Raw genomic sequence first — 17,249 nt, 5'->3', positions numbered from 1 at the left:
GCGTTGATAACATTCATGCATGAGGAAGGGTTTATTTAACTGGGCTGTTAAATAAATTACTTGAGATGCCACTATTGTCTGTCTTCAGTAACGGGAGAGGCACAAAGAGATGCAACTGTCCCCAAAGATGTTCAACTTGTTCACTGAAGATGCAGGGACCTTCAAAATGAAATATTGTCGCAGCAACATCTTCCCATCCTCCAGATCCAAGCCACAACTGGCATAAAGCAATAATTTTGAGTTTCCAACTTGGTGCCGAAAATGGCATACTGCACATTATAGGCACCCTTGGTCCCTTCTCCTACCTGTTCACATTTTAAAGTCTTTTGTAGTCTTTTTAAAAGTCTTTTGTTTTGCAAAACCTCCAATTGCTTGTATCACACCTTTAAACCCAATCATGGGGTTTTCTTGGCAAGTTTCTTTAGAGGGGGTTTGCAATTACAATCCTCTGAGGTTGAGAGACTGTGACTTGCCCAAGGTCACCCAATGGGTTTTTATGCTCAAGTGAGGGATCAAACCCTGATCTCCAGAGTCATAGTCTAATGCTCAAACATCATGTGCCCGTCCTCTGAGTTACAGTCAGTCGTTCTTGGCATAAAGGCAAGCACATCTCATATTTTTGAGGCCACAAGTGATAGCAAGATGTCTGTATCAAAGATACAGTTGACCCTCCATATCCACAGATTCAACCATCGACAGCTTGGAAATATTCAACCGAAAAGCAAACCTTGATTTTGTCATTTTATATAAGATTTGACTATGCCACTTCTATAACCTTCTATAGAAGAAGAATCTACTCAAGTTTTCCCTTTTGTTTCTGTATGTGAATTTAATCTGCCTGTTGATTTATGGCGACCCCATGAATTCCCTAGGATTTTCTTAGGCAAGGAATGCAACTTTTAATGGCCTTGGGTGTCATTTCAAACTACACAAGACCTGGAAATCTAATTAGGAAAGAACACTGTCTCTTTGGTTCAATACACCATCTGCAAGGTTGAGATGACTTAGCTTATTATGCTATTCCATAAGCAAAGATCAAATGGGGCAAGAGTGATATAACTGTGCAACATAACAAGATTACATTTCTTAGCACTAACCAGGGCCACTAATTTAAGTCTTCAGCTAAATTGTATCTTCAAATTAACACATTTTATGCATGTGTGCTTTGAAGTGGAAAAAAATAACACTTAGTACATCTAAACTCCTATTTGGGTGTCATTTCAGGCTACATATGGCTAATTTTTTTAGCAGTTTCTAAATCTCTTTTATATATTGTAAGAATTAATACCACTGCAATGTTCTTAACAGACACTATTCAAGGTGGATGGGTTGTAATTTATTTTTTTTCATATATCCAGAAGCCATCTTTAAGGTCTTATGTGAAATTTTGACCCTGAAACTGAAATAACCAGCAAGTCTTTATTCCACCATTTGTAAAAAAAAATCCTTAAGCAATTGATTTTGGTTTCAAATGTCCAGAGAAGATCCATATCTGGTAAGCATTTATTAATAGAAGTCTTTCAATCAATGAATGAATTCTCTCCTTTCTCCACATGGAAAAGCAGGTCCTCGGCAAAGGCCAGGTTCGGAAGGGAACTGAAAGATAACAGTAAAGAGATTTATGTTAGTTGAATGTACTGTGTGTTGAAGGAAGAACCCTCCTTGTTACTTTAAATCATCCCCTGTTCTCTGTTTCTGTGTCATCACTGCCAGAGCTTATAAGCTTCAACCAAAAGAGGCCATCCAGCCTTACCAACTCAGGCTGGGGGTGGGAACGAAAATGAGGATTCCCCCTTGAGCAAGGATGTGGCAAACATGCTAAAATGAAGAAAGGACAGATGGGTGGAGAAAGGAGAATCCTGGAATATGATGCGTACAGAAAGCCACTGTGTTTTAGTAGTTACTGGACTAGGGTTCAGCGGACAAGTAGGAATCCTCACTGAGCCATGGGCCTTCTTGGGGGACCTTGGCCAGCAGCAGTCTTTCTCTCACCTTAGCCTACTTCTCAGGGATGCAGTACAAAAGATAAAATAACATAAAGTAAAAAAAATTAAAATGGGGATACCCTATAAATCACCTTGATATCCTTGGGGAAAAGATGGGAGGAATGCAGTAGATAAATAATAAAACAAATTCAGATTCAGTTTCCTATTTGTTGTTCTTGTCTGCCTTCAAGTCATTTCTGACTTATGGTGACTATTGTGATTTTTTTTTCATTATCTAGGTTGAATTTATGTAGATCCTCCATGGTCATTCTTTTTCTTTTCTTTATTTTCAGCAGTAAGCCTGCCTTTGCACTTTCGTCTTTGACCTTCCTTAGTAATTGTCCCAAGTCTATAATGTTTTCCACTGATAGTATGATGTCATCCACAAATCTTAGATGGTCCTTCCTCCTATCTTCACTCCTCCTTTTTCCAAGTCTAATCCTTCTTTTTTTATGATATTTTCTGCATACAGGTTGAACAACACATAGAGTGATAAAATACAGCCTTGTATGACCCCTTTGCCAATTGGGAACCATTCTGAGTTCTTACACTAACCTCTTGTCCTTAGTACAGATTTCTCATTAGGAATATCAAATGTAGTGGCACTCCAATGTCTATCAATCGATCGATCGATCGATTGATTGCAATAACAGGTACATTTCCACACTGCTTATCAGTGAATTAGAACTTCCTAGCAGTTAATAGTGTGTAAGCTAATTGTCCTCAATAAGCTGGGTACTGATTTTACTGACCAATGAAAGGATGGACGACTGAGTAGACCTTGGAGCCCTCCTCTAGGATTGAACTTACAACATTGTGGCTAAAGTACCAGCATTTAACTGATGCACCACCAGAGCTCCTATCTATCCACTCTCTCTCTCTCTCTCTCTCTATATATATATATATATATACACACACACACACACACACACACACACACACACACACACACAGAGTGCACCTGCACCGTATGTGGCCGCACTATACGCAGCTTCAAGTTTACGCTGAAGCCATGCGACAATCAAACATATGGTGCACATGCCTGTGGCATGCATACTGTGCACCGCCGTGAGCACACACCCCATTGGTTTCAATGGGGTGCGAGCATACATGGAATTCCCCTTACATGGGGCGATCCGAAATGGATCCCCACGTAAGGGAAGGGCCCACTGTATATATATACATTTAAAGAACCCACATTACTTCTGAATACATTATGAAATATCAGATTGTGCAAAGGATTTGATAAAATGACTGTGCAAAAGAGTTGAAAAGATATTTATTTGCTGTATGCCTTCATGCTGTTTCCAACTTCTGACAACCCTATGGTGAACCTATCACGGGGGTTTGTGGCACTGAGAATGTGTGACTCTCCCATGGCTGGGCAAGGAACCAAACCCTGGTCTCCAATGTTCAAACCACTACCGCATGTTGGTTGTCTAAAATATTTATTATGTATGGTGGAAGGCAGTAGAAAGAGAGGAAGACTGTGTGCCAGATGGTTAGTCACCCAGGAAGGCCACAATAGAGGATAGAGGGGTTTGGACATGTCTCATCCACAGGGTTGCCATGAGCTGAGATTGACTTGAGGGCAGTTAACAACATGCATTGAAATGTTCCATTAAATACAATTCCACTTATTTTCCATTCAAGTCAGAAAACATCTAAGGAAACTGCAGCTCAAAATAACATTTTTCAAAATCTCACATTAAAGTAGCAAAACCGTCTCTCAAAATTAAATTCCTCACCATGCTCAGTCAAATGGTGACTTAATTTACTTTTACAGAACTTTGTGTAGGAGATTTTCTGGAACCTTGCATTTTCCTTTCAAAAAGCCTGTTCCAAAATCCACATGAAACAGAACGCCAGATGTTAGAATCTGGAATAAAAATGTTGCTTGGAATGAAATGGCTTCAATATTGTTACAATACTGAAAAGAAAAGAAACTTGCAAATTAAAGGAAACTGAAAGCATCCTGGCATTGATTCAAGGGTATGGAGCAATGCAAAAATCTCTACCACAGACGAAGCACATCTCAAGCAAAGCAAGATTTCAACAATGCCTCACTAAATCCAAACATTTCTGTAAACTTTTACTCTGTTGGGAGGGAGAAAAGTTCTGGTAATAATGATGCTCATAGGAAATGACCTATTATTCCTACTAAACATAAATTGTTCTTTGGGAAATAATTTGGTAATCTAGATTGTTACTTTGAGATGAACCAAGGCAAATGAGAGCCTTTGTGGGTAAAAAGCAAATATAAATACTCAAAGTAATTAAATAAATTGAGAACAGAAAACAGAAAGCTGTCTCCCTTGTAGCTTCTCAGCCTAATGTTGCCAGATATCTAGGGCATGGCTCCTGTAGTTTTCGTTGTTAATAAATATTGAATAAGGAAGAGATACTATGAATTTCTATCTGATAGAGCTATGGCACATCTCCATACTCACCCTTCAAGACCGCTTTTCAGCTGCCGCATCACCCACAACTCAGCTATTTAGTGGCCAGTGGAGGGGAGGACACAGTGAAGCATCCAGATATGTTCCTATAACTGGATGCATAGCACCAAAGGCGACATTATCGCTGTGCAACCAGCTACAGGAACACAACTGGATGCTTCTCTCTACACAGACACACCTGGTTCTCCATTGTCTGGTAAATAGCCATGTTGAAGGAAGCATCAGCATCAGAAATAATGCATAAAAGGTGGTTTTGAGGGCGTACAAGGGAGAAGATATGCTTTACATCTGCCTGATGGTCTAAAGAGACAGTTTACAGCTGGGTTGCAGGACTTTCTGTGGATATCAAAATATGTGGATGCTCAAATCCCATTACTGTATATACAATAGTGCAGTAAAATGGTGTCCCTTATATAAAATGGCAAAATCAATGTTTGCTTTTTGGAATTTTTTTTTGGCGGGGGCAGTATTTTCAAGCTGTGGATGCTTGAATCTGTGGACAAAGAATCTGTGGATATGGAGGGACAACTGTACCTTTGTTTTAAAGCTTCTTGGGCTCTTTCTGGGTTCACGTTGGTGAAGTGGTGAACCCACAGTGTGGCATAAACTGAACCTACTTATAGGTCTGAGATTATTACGTCAAACCTCTAACTTTCCCTAATCAGAGAAAGACCCTCTAACTTAGGGCCAGTTTGGTGTAATGATTTAAGCAATGGACTATGACTCTAGAGGCGAGGGTTCAATTCCCCATGCAAGCATTAAAACCCACTGGGTTACCTTGGACATTGGGCAAGCCAGACTGTCTCAGCTTCAGAGGATGCCAATGGCAAAGCCTGTCCAGAAACTTGCAAAATCAAGGTTTACTTTTTGGATTTTATTTATTTTAAATATATATATATTTAAGCTGTGGATGGTTGCATTCATGCATATAGAGGGCCAACTTTAGACTTCTATTCTGTCCTGTTATGAAATAGATCTGCTAACATAGTGTTTTAGTTAATGAATTCATTTAGTGTTTTATTTAGTTTATTTCACATTTCATTGTTGAACATTTTTATCTATTCATCAGCCATTTTATTTCATCCTGGCTTTCCCCCCAAAGTAGCTAAATTTGGGAGCCAGTGTGGTGTGTGAGCCATCATGGTTTTAACATTGGACTATGACTCTGGAGGCCAGGATTCAAATCCTGGCTTGCCCATGTAAACCCATTGGGTGATCTTGGGCAAGTCACACTCTCTCAGCCTCAGAAGGTGGCAGTGGCAAAACCCTATGAGCAAATTCTGCTAAGAAAACCCTGTGATAGGTTTGCCTATAACTTGAAGGCACACAACAACAACAACAACAACAACAACAACAAGGGAAAGTGATGAACATTTATGAAAAAGCCAGGGCAATATGGTAAACTGCAGAAACACGGGGCTCCCACTGTAGGCTGATTACTTAAAAGAAGGATATTCGTATTATGTGTAGGCATACATTTTGTAAAATGGTTATTCCTCCATTCCTTTCATCCATTAAGCTCAGTCCTAATAATAAACTAGATGGGGCTTGCCTTGGGTTCATTCTACATTCCAAAAAACTGCTCTCAAGTGTCAAGTTATGCATTGATTTAATAAACAGATAAAATGTGGAAAACACACGGCATAAGTTTTGACTCCATGCTATTTGTGATTTCTGTGCTTCAAATGCATCGGCTAAATTCACCAGTCTCCCTGGAGTACAGTAGATTTAATGATCCCCTTCTGGCTGTCTCATAATGCAAAAATGCATAAACAAGTGGAGGATGGCGTGTGGCGTTTTGCGAGGGAGCCTTGTGCCTGCAGAGCGCTGGGGTTAGGAACAGAGGCTCCTGCATTAAACTCTGGCATAGATTTTCTTTTTGGCTTGTTTAAACAACACTGCTGTGTGGAGTTTAGCTTGGGGTGAAAAGAATGTGAACTGTTTGGGACGGGAGGTTTCTTTAGGCTATGCTAACTGTCAGATGCATATACACAAGCTATAGCAGAACGAGATGCCTTCTTTCTCTTGGCAGTTTTGTCTATTTCACCTGATGACCATTTATAGTAAATGTTTTTAATGAGTGCTGGTAAGCTTGCGCTTGTGCTGATGAAATGGAGACATGGGAACTGCCCAGGATTGCAACACACTGGATAGGATTCGTATTTCCAGAAGAATTGCACGCAGCTTAGAGTGTGATGGGATTTCCTCCTTTTGCTGCTTACAGTTCTGAATGAGCCACAGATCCTGATAGTCCCTGACAGCTATGGCTTAGTTCATGATGTAACTTGCCCCTCATCCAAGAGGCCAAGATCAGGACATTCCCTGCCACTAGCAGAAGGATCCAAAGAAGGTCAGCTAAGTATAATGCGTAAAGAAGTTAACTTGTTGTGGGTGTTTATGTTTATATTACAGACAGCTTGCTTTGGCTGAATCATGTCCACAGCATTGCTCTGGCGGCGGTCTCCACTGAGTATAGGCACTGAAACTGAATCCATTCCCAGTGTTGTTGTAGTGTTCCTTCAAATCATTTCCAAATTATGATGGCAAGAGTTGGCAAGAGTTGTTCAGAAGGGACTTACCATTGCCATCCTCTGATGCTGAGAGAGTGTGATTTGCCCAAAGTCACCCATTAGGTTCCATGGCTCAGCAGGCATTTGAACCCTGGTCTCCAAAGTTGTAGTTCAACACTCAAACCACTATGCTACACTGGCTTTCTCAAAGTATTACATGTGTTATCTGCATATAGGATCATTATATTGCCCACGTTTAATATTATATTACTTCTTTAAAGGCCACCTGCTCCTTCCTGCCCAATTCCAGCACAGGAACATTCACCCAGAACTTTTCTTTTCAAATGTGAAACTGCAAAATTGCCTTCCTCTGAAGGAATTCAGAGGAATTTCGTGCCCTCCCATAGCTTTCTGTCGTGCCCTCCATACTTTTAGATTGAAAGTAAATTAGTGAAATCTTATAAAATGCAATGCTCCATCAAAATGTCTCCTCCACAACTTTCAAGTGGAATTTATGACCAGTAGTACAACATTGCTGATATTAGCAACCCAAAGGCGGTGACATTAAAAATAATTGACATTAAGATGGCTATGACATTCAAATTAACCATGTTGCATAAATATTTGGGGTGGAATCAAGAAGGCTCCAGGGTTCAAGCACCAACATGTCCTGACATTCGGTCCATCCCATACTTCTTGCCTATTATTATAATATGTTTTATCTTCCTAATTCTTTTTATCTCTCTCTCTCTCACCTCCTTCCTCCCATATACAATGCTAGGCTTTGGACTGAATGAATGCATATAGCTTACAGCAGTGAATGTTCAACAGGGAAGATGCATTTTTAGAAACACAGACAATTTAAGAAAGGAGGGTCACATATCTTCTCACAATGCACTTTAATGGCACATATTAGGGAAGCATCTTCTGTTTTCACTGATGAATGCCTACTGGTGGACTGATCTGATTATGCATCTATGTGAAATAAAGGCAGAAATAAAGTATGGAAGATTTGTGTACCTCTTGAGAGTTGCCATTTGCATACGCACACAGCTACCATTCACAAATACAGAAAACGGTCATCCATTCTCATGTTCAGCAAGCCCATACATTTATAAACTCTGTGTCTCATAAAATGAGCTGCTTGTATTAATAATTTAGAATACAGTTAGAATGAGAGGCCTTTAGTTATGGATTTAGCTGGTTATTCAAGGAAAATATGTGCTCTTCTTTGCCTCTTTTGATCTACTGAGGTTTGAAAATTAGACTATGAGTCTGGAGACCAGAGCTGAAACCCTGGCTCAGCCATAAAACACAATGGGTGACTTTGGGCAAGTCACACTCTCTCAGCCTAAAATGATGGCAATGGCAAACCCCTTCTGAAGACACTTGCCAAGAAAACCTCATGATAGGTCCACCTTAGGGTCAGCATAAGTCATAAACAACTTGAAGGTATACCACAACCACTGTTTCTTGAGGTTTCTACTTCCTTCTTTCCTACAACCAACTACTTCCATCCTACATAAGTTCTTCTGCCAGGACCCTTATAGTAAGACACCTTTGTATCCTGACCATAATTGAAATGACATGCAACAGACCAAGTACATGGCCAGTGGCATTACTAGGGTTAGTATCACCCGAATATGATAACTCATGCTATCATCCCCACACTGTCTGAGGCTTCCCTAGCCAGACCAATGGTTCCATAGGAGTAGATTGGGCTGGTGTGGAAGAGAAAGGCTCCAGTCCACTTGCTGCCAGTGGCTGGTGGACCGAGGCATCCAAAAGGACCATCCATGTCCCTGGCCTTTCCACTCTAGCTGCCTTGTTCACAATTCCTGGATGGGTCCAGGCACTATTCAGCAAAGGGAAAGACCTTCAGGTTTTTGCCATGGCATGTTGACAGCATCCCAGCCATTTTCTTTGGCATCTGCATTTGAGTGGATCAGGTCTTTCCCAGGATCTTCATCTTCCACCGTCCCAAGCTACCCATGGAGAGGCACAGCAGTACGCATCAGAAAGCAGTCCCTTCCCACAAATGGGAAGCAGGAGCAATAGCTGGAGATAGAGCAAGATCAAATACAGAAAGCCTGGGACATCCTCTAGATACTCACTTCCTAAGACATCACACCCCTTGTATGCCCTAGAAATGCACATGGCCACATAATGAAAGCCTTTTTAAAATCCCTTATTTCTTCACACATGTCCACTAGTGAGGAAACTTGTGTGCTCAAATTCCAATTCCTGGACCAAACAGTTATGTACCTTTTAACAGCTGTATAAAATCAGTGTGGCTTAGGGCTTTGAGTGTTGGACTATGATTCGGGAGACCAGGATTTGATTCTTGGCTCCTTGAGCAAGTTGCATCCTCTCAGCCTCAGGAGAAGGCAATGGCAAACCTTCTCTGAACAAATCTTGCCAAGAAAGCCATGTGACACGTTTGCCTTGGGGTTGCCATAAGTCAGAAATGACTTGAAGGCACACAACAGCAACAATAGGAAGTCCAACCAATACAACTGCCTAGATCTGCCCATCATGTCCTTAAAGTGGAGAGTCAATATTCCATGGCTGCCACTGTAAATCTTGCAGTTTTCGAGGTTAAAAACTAAAATAACTATACTTTCTTCCTGAAAAAGAATGTTGTGAGACTATAAATATTAGGCTAAATGCTTATGTGATAGAAATCAGCCCTCTCTCTGTCCCAATTTATTTTGATATGCATTCAGTAACCATAGTGCAAGAGTGTGCTTAGAAGATGAGGGAACGAACGTTCTCTACTTGGGCAGCGTTTGCCTTGTTTACAGTATACATGGTTCTTTTATGGTTTTGGTCCTTTGGGGAAGATGTAAATTTGGATGAAGGAAATGATGCGTCCGACAAAAATCTACTGCCACCTACACACTTATGACTGAACCAGTTTGCTAGGCAGTTTTAATGCCACAAAAAAGTTGTGTGTTTTTATAAGCCTCTTCTTCTTTCATCACAGAATGAGTGAATTTTAAACCACCAAACCCTGCATGAGACTGTATTTTGCAATCCTATGTTTTCTTTGTCATATTGGAAGGCAGTATGAATCCACACTACTGTATAATATTTCATAACTAAGCAGAAGTGCAACCTGAGACAGAGATGGCTAGTTTATACAAGGCTATAGTTTATCCATAGCCAATACAAGCCATGCTGAACGATCAGAGAGCTGGTCCCTAGGGGCATGTTGCTCAAACCAGAAAATCTTTCCAAAAACAGTTTACAGTATGAGTTTGTTCAGGTCAAGAAGAGGAGAAACTGCTTTGACTGGAAGCTGACCAACATCATCTATAGCTTGTTTTGTTTTGTTTTAAGAATCAAAGAATGTGTGTAAACCCTCCTAGGTCAGCCAGGCCATGTTATCCCACTTTGGCAAGTGAGTATGCTTTCTAATAAAACCTAAGTAGGCATAAAAAGGTGTGTATGCAGCTATTTCAATATTTTTATGATGCTTTTGAGAGCGACGGTTCTCTCAAAGTGATTCATAATCAATAAAAGCTAGCCTGGCTCAGTGGTTTGAGCATTGGACTAGGACTCTGGAGATCAGGGTTTGGTTCACCGCTCGGCCATGGAAACCCACTGAGTGACTTTGAGGGAGTCACACACTCTGAACCACAGAAAAATTCTGTGATAGGTTCACCTTAGGGTTGCCATAAGTTGGAAACAGCTTGAAGGCATATGACGATAACTAAGAAAATATAAAATAGAGTTGCCTCTTCATATCCATGGATTCTTTATGTGCAGATTTAAGCCGCCATGGCTTGGAAATTTTCAGAAAAGATTTAAATTCCAGAAAGCAAACCTTGGTTTTGCTATTTTATGGGCCCGAACACACAGGCCAAAATAAACTGCTTCAGGTCACTTTGGAGGTATGTTGTTTAAATGATGCATGCATCCTAAGAGTCCAGAAGCCGTGCCAAAGCCATGCTCCAATCCTAAGAACCAGAGCATAGCTTTGGCACCACTTCGGACCTCTTAAGATGTGTGTGTCATTTAAACAACATACCTACAAAGTGACCTGAAGCAGCTTTATTTTGGCCTGTCTGTACGGGCCCTTATTTAACTTACACCATTTCACTATGCCACTGTATCCAATGGGACTTGAGCACCCACAGATTTTGGTATCCACAGGGTTGTGGGGTCTTGGAATCAAACCCCAGTGGATATCAAGGGCCCACTGTAGAAAGTTAATATTTAAGTCTTTAAACTAAAAGACCAACAGAAAACATACCCCAGTAAGTATGCAGCCAATGTTTTTCTTAGCCATAGCTTGTCCTGGTTTCACTGTTCATGAATTTGTTCTTCCTGGCAAAGTTGAGTAGATACTATACTAAGTGCACAACCCCATGTTTCTGTTAGTTCAGCATTTTGCATATGGGAGGGCAGCTGGATGTGCCTCTGTGGCACTTTTGCAACTGGAGAAATATATGAACAAATGACACTGGTAATAAAACATCTCACTGATCTATATCGCTTGGTATTGCCTACAGTGACTGGCAACAATAATCTCCAAGTTTGGGGCAGGGATCTTTCACTGCCATACTTGCCAATGCTAGGAACAGAATTTATGATCTACTACCCAGCTCTACCATTAACTATATCAATGGTGTAAATAATTGTGAGATTTAAAAAAGCTATATCAAAATGATAGAAAATTGTGATTCAGAAGGCCAGGCAACAGCAGGAGTTAGAGCAAAGTAAGATACAGAAAGGCTGAGACATCCTCTAGATACACATTTCCTAAGACGACAGCTACCTATTGAGGGGAAAACTTAGTCAAGCAGTTACATACAAGACAGGGATGATACTTTTCATTTTCTTCCACAGAAAACTGTCACAGGGTTTTCTTGTCGAGATTTGTTCAGAAGACATTTTGCCAGTGGCATACTTTGAGGCTGAGAGAGTGTGACTTGCCTAAAATGGGTTTCTGTGGCCAAGTGGAGATTCAAACCCTGGTCTCCAGAGTCATAGTCCAATGCTGAAACCATTATACCTCATTGGATCTGCAAATTTCATATGTACGTCCAAAGATATGGCCTTGATAAGATTTCTGTTTCCCATTCTATCGTATGTTAAGTTCATGAATGGAACAACCAACCCAAGAAAGGCTAAAAAAAATCTGTATCCTATGAAGCATGAGAGAGAGTCACTGTGAAAAGAGGAGGATTCTCATTCTGGCAAAGTGACTTGAGTCAATTCACATTTTTGCACTAAATTTTAAATATATGTGTGTGTGTGTGTGTGTGTGTGTGTGTGTGTGTGTATTTTCAAGGACATGGTTTCAAAAATGCTTGCTTTTTTCAAAAAAAGAAAATATCCATAAAAAGCTCAGCATGTGTTCATATCAAATGCCAGCTTTTCTCCATTTTATTGGATAAAGTCAATCCATCAAATTAATTTTCGGTTGGTTTTGGAAAGAAGCATTTCCATTTCTTCCCACCCAAATCTAATTTTAGCTGCCTTGGAAGGTAGAAAACTGGCCTTCGGTAGCTTTTATCATGACATAGCAAAGCAGAACTAATTTAACCAGCACCTTATCAAAGGGAACATCTATGACATTTAGCCTGCATCTGCACTGCAGAAATAATCCGCTTTGAGACCACTTTAACTGCCATGGCTCAGTGTTATGGAATTCTAAGAATTGTATTTTATTGTGGCACCAGAGCTCTATGACAAAGAAGGCTGAATGTCTCAGAAAGCTACAATTCCTAGGATACCATAGCACTGAGCCATGGCGGTTAAAGTGGTATCAAACTGGATTATTTCTGCAGTGTGGATGCAGCCCTACTGATATTAACCAGTTACAATATGTTTTTCTGTTTGTTTGTTTTTTGCATCCAGCTCTGAAAAAGGCCTGAAAACGTGGCCCACAGCCAACAGGAACTAAAGGGTGTTGCAAATGTCTTGTGGGCCAGTTTTTCAGGTTGAAAGAACTACCTGCAGCAATAGGCTTCCTAGGCTAATACATATACACTCCCTCTGACCTTTATGGAGTATGTTCCTTGATAACATGGCTGGCCTTTTCACATCTTATTAATAGATATGCTCCACAGCAGCCCACATGCAGCAGCATTTGTTCTGGTTCAGCATGTTAGAAGCATTATGCTCACTTACCAGAGCTCAATGGCATCTCATAGCTCTCAGCTGGAGCATCTTTCTGTTCAGGCCACCGATATCACTTCTGGAAAGGTCTCTGCAGCTTCAGCCAGACCTAGGGCATCATCCTTCATTCTAAAACTGGGACAAGTGCCCAGTGGGGAAAAATAAACTGGTTTATTCCTCTGTGCAAAGGTCAGAGGCATCCTTTTTGGACACAGTGCATGTGTGCATTTCTTGTTCAGGGCTTCCCTCAGAAACAGCCGTAGGCTTCTTAGCCTTTGCTAGAGAATTAAACATCAGAAGGGGAGACGCCTGTGTGTGCATGCATGACAGTCAGGGAGAAGGGAAAAGAGAGGATTAGGGTAAAGAAATGAAACAAAGGATTGGGGGAAAGAAAGACTATGGAAATTGGAAAAGTAATAAGCGGTATCACTTCAGTGGAAAGCGGCCTTAGAGTGGGAATGTGAATCTGATCATTTATAACAGTATAGCTTAATAGCAGATGGGTCCAAGCACTTTCTCTGATATGCATGAAGTCTAAGGGCTGGATGTATGATAATAACAACTAGTCTGTTTCCGACCAATATGAGAGCGGGTATCCTAATACAAACTAGTGAACTGCCATGTTGTTGAACTGCCATACAGTTAAATACATTTGGTCCTCCATATCCACATATTCTTTATCCATGGATTCAACCATCCACTGTTTGAAAATACTCAAGAAAAAAATTCCCAAAAGCAAACCTTGATTTTGCCATTTTATATAAGGGACACCATTTTACTATGGCATTGTATTTAATGGGACTTGATGATCCATGAATTTTGGTATCCATGGGGGGTCTTGGAATCCAACCCCAGGAGATGCCAGGAACTACTGTACTAAGATTGTATGGAAATTAAATACACAATGATCAAGCTTCGGAAAACTTAATTATCACTGTTTCTAACATATCCGTTGAATGGAATGTTTCCCAAGGACAACTGTTGACAGAAATCTCCAACAGTAAAAGAGAACACCTTCTTTTGTAGTATCTCACTTAAAAGAGCATTTCAGTCTGAAAACGCTGAGAATAGCCCAACTATAGCTGGACTTTTACTAAAACTGCGAAAGAAAATAAAACATCTTTAAAGAGATTACAATAGCAAGGAAAGCTTTGCAAGATACACTTCTCTTTGGGATAGGTTCAAGTTGATTTGGGAATAATTTTGGAGTTATTAAGAGTCCCATAAAACTTTCTAATACTGGGCATTAACTTTTTGCACATGAAGCTATTCTAAAATTAGGACGCTGATGGATACATCAAAAGAAAGGGAAGATGTATTCTTCAAATTCATTTCATTGCAGTTTGCAGATGTGCACAAATGATGGAGATTCACATTCTTTAAATTATAAAGAACATGGAGGAAGAGCAGCTTCTGTCATTCATATTTTTGCCTGAAGGAAAGCTGTGGTTATAGGTGTGCAATGTTTCAGCATAGGTGGGAATATGAAAACCGACACTAAATTAATATATCAGCCATTCATATGTTTGTTTTTTTTCATATTAGCAATGCTTGGAGCGGATAAGTGAAATGTCATGTCTGGTGAAGCACAATTATTGGAACATAACTGAGCATTTCACTAGGATTGCTTTTAAGAGAATGAAGTTTGTGCTTGAGAAGTAAATTAGATTTTTGGTGACTGTGATAGAAGGATACAGAACTACTATTTCTTAAGAATTTCATGTCTATTTTTCCAACTAAGTGATTATCCTATACATAACTAGCACTATAGGTTGAATTTTCCTTATCTGAAATCTTTGGCAACAGGAGTGTTTGGGATTTTGGAGATGTTTAAAATTATTTTGAAATATCTGCATATACATAATGAGATATCTTGGAGATGGGATCCAAGACTAAACATGAAAGGCATTTATGTTTCACATACACCTTATACATATAGCCCAAAGGTAATTTTATACACAACATTTTTAGTAATGTTGTGCACAAAACATTGAACCATCAGAAAGCAAAGGCGTTCCTATCTCAGCCACCCATGTGTGCAATTCTGGACTTGGGAATATTTCAGATTTTGGAATTCCAGATAAGGGAGACTCAGTCTGTATATTTAAATTTTGGAAAGAAAGGGGTTTGTCTGGCTTTATCATCAAGTGTCTGTATGCAAATGTGATTTTTTTCAGATATTCGTTTTGATTATTATAAAAAAAATTCCAGTTTCCTTCTTTAAGAGTTAATTAATGCAGTTTCCATGTAAACCTCCATCTAGGCTTGAAGACAAACTCCCAAAAGGGTTAAATCAGAGCTGATTTATATGCTGTTTCTTATAGTATGTTTGCATGGAAATACAACTAGTCAAAAGAGTTGCATCTGCACTCCAGAAATAATGCAATTTGACATTGCTTTATGGCTCATCGCAATGGAATACTGGGGTCTGTTGTTTTGTGAGATATTTAGCCTTCCCTGTCAGAGAGCTGTAGTGCCACAACAAATTTCAAATCCCAGGATTCCATAGCACTGAGCCATAGCAGTTATAGCAGTGTCAGGCTGCATTATTTCTGCAGTGCAAATGAGACCAAGGTGGAGCTTCCATTTGGTTGGAGGCAAAAAGCCTGCTTAAGGAATTATTAACTGGCCATTACATTCTTACAAAAGAGTTATATTTCTACCTGAATCAGCAGTTTTAAAATTACATTGAAAATAAGGAAGCTTTTTGGGTCCTGGCCAATTGTATATTAAGATCAACTGAACTGATTGGATTATTGTATATTAAGATCAACTGAATTGATCGGATGTGGTTAGTGATAACTCACCATTCAAGAATTGATTCAATGGGACTCAGGCCATTTTATTTATGTCACATAGTGGGTAGTCATCATAGAACAATCACTATGATTTCAATCCAACATGCACCATTAGTGTATATACACAGGTTTCTACATGCAGGTGTCCTGTGCCGAAAGAGACAGCTGGATGAAAGCGATAAAGAGGACACACCCAAGAACGCAATAGCAAATGTGTTAGCACTTGCCCTATACAAGACAGTTCCCAGTCTGCAACCTACACACGTCCTTCACATCTTGCCTGGGATGAAGGGATAACAGCAAATGCTGCATCCTGCAGTAGAACAATTGTGCATCATGCTTTTTGCATCAGAAATCTCCAGAGATACTGGACTGAAAAATATTCATGTATTAATTTATATTCCTTTTCTCTGTACAGTACATTCTTGGTAGGATGTGCTTCTAAATATGCATGTATTACATTTCATTTATCTGGTTCTAAGCAGGATGTGCCTAGACAGCCTAGTGTGCGTGTTGTGTGCCTTCATTTTGTCATCTAACAAAATGAAGGCATACAACACACATTGGACATTTTGTTATCTAACTTATGTCAGTTTCAGTTACTGTCCTTTCCCACAGACCCATTTTTTTTTCTACATTTGAGTTCCATGGTATTAAACCTTTTCAGCCTCTGCAGTTATGGGTGGCAGCCATCTATTGTCCACCTGGACCATCTGCAATGTTCAATTCTGATTTCGACTCTTGGTTGACTTTTTAAATTTTGGATGAGGTCCCCACCCTAATTTTGGGGGTCTTTAGCATTCACATGGACAGTCTTAATGATCCTGTGGCTGCACGCTTTAGTTCTTCGTTATCATTGTTTGGACTCAAAACTTTGTTCTGATTTATCTACACATTCTCTTGGACACAGTCTCGATTTCATTCTTATCAAAAAGTGTGTCGTCTCTTATTAAGAGGCCAGCAAATTTCCGCTGTCTGATCATCATATTTGTTTTGCACATGCCCATAGTCCACCCCCTTGACTTGTTTTGAAATCTTTGCTCCCTTAATCCTGAGACTTTCCACCAGGCATTGAACTCTTCATTCTTTTCTTTAATTTTTGGTGACTTTGTGGACCCAGCTGTTTCCTCATTTAATTCAACTTTATCTGCAACCCTCAACAGTTTTGTCCCTTTATCAACATGTGTGACCTCCTCTACTAAGCCACAGCCCTAGCTTATTCCTATCGTTCGGTATCCCCTTTCTTGTTTTCATGCAGCCGAATGTCATATTTTCATGGCATCTTGCCAAAATGAGAGGACTGAATTTACACACCAAACACAAACCTCTGTCTCTGACAGTAGTTCTAGTATAAGGATCCACTAATAA

The 17,249-nt window shown here is 39.9% G+C and overlaps 1 protein-coding gene and 1 long non-coding RNA gene across 2 annotated transcripts in view; one reads left to right on the top strand and one right to left on the bottom strand.

Annotated features, from left to right (window-relative positions):
• LOC121933070 (CXADR like membrane protein) overlaps nucleotides 1-17,249 on the top strand; it is a 41,010-nt gene that overhangs the window by 11,849 nt on the left and 11,912 nt on the right. The window lies entirely within an intron of this gene.
• Nucleotides 1,432-15,980, bottom strand: LOC121933073. The gene is made up of 3 exons (XR_006104458.1): nucleotides 15,891-15,980; nucleotides 13,096-13,218; nucleotides 1,432-1,596 (listed from the first exon to the last, which is right to left on the bottom strand). It is a non-coding gene; the product is annotated as an uncharacterized LOC121933073 (long non-coding RNA).

The sequence above is a fragment of the Sceloporus undulatus genome, chromosome 6 (assembly GCF_019175285.1).
Source record: "Sceloporus undulatus isolate JIND9_A2432 ecotype Alabama chromosome 6, SceUnd_v1.1, whole genome shotgun sequence".
Taxonomy (NCBI): Eukaryota; Metazoa; Chordata; class Lepidosauria; order Squamata; family Phrynosomatidae; genus Sceloporus; species Sceloporus undulatus.
Note: the sequence above shows the minus strand (reverse complement) of the source record. Positions and strands in the feature narration are given on the sequence as shown.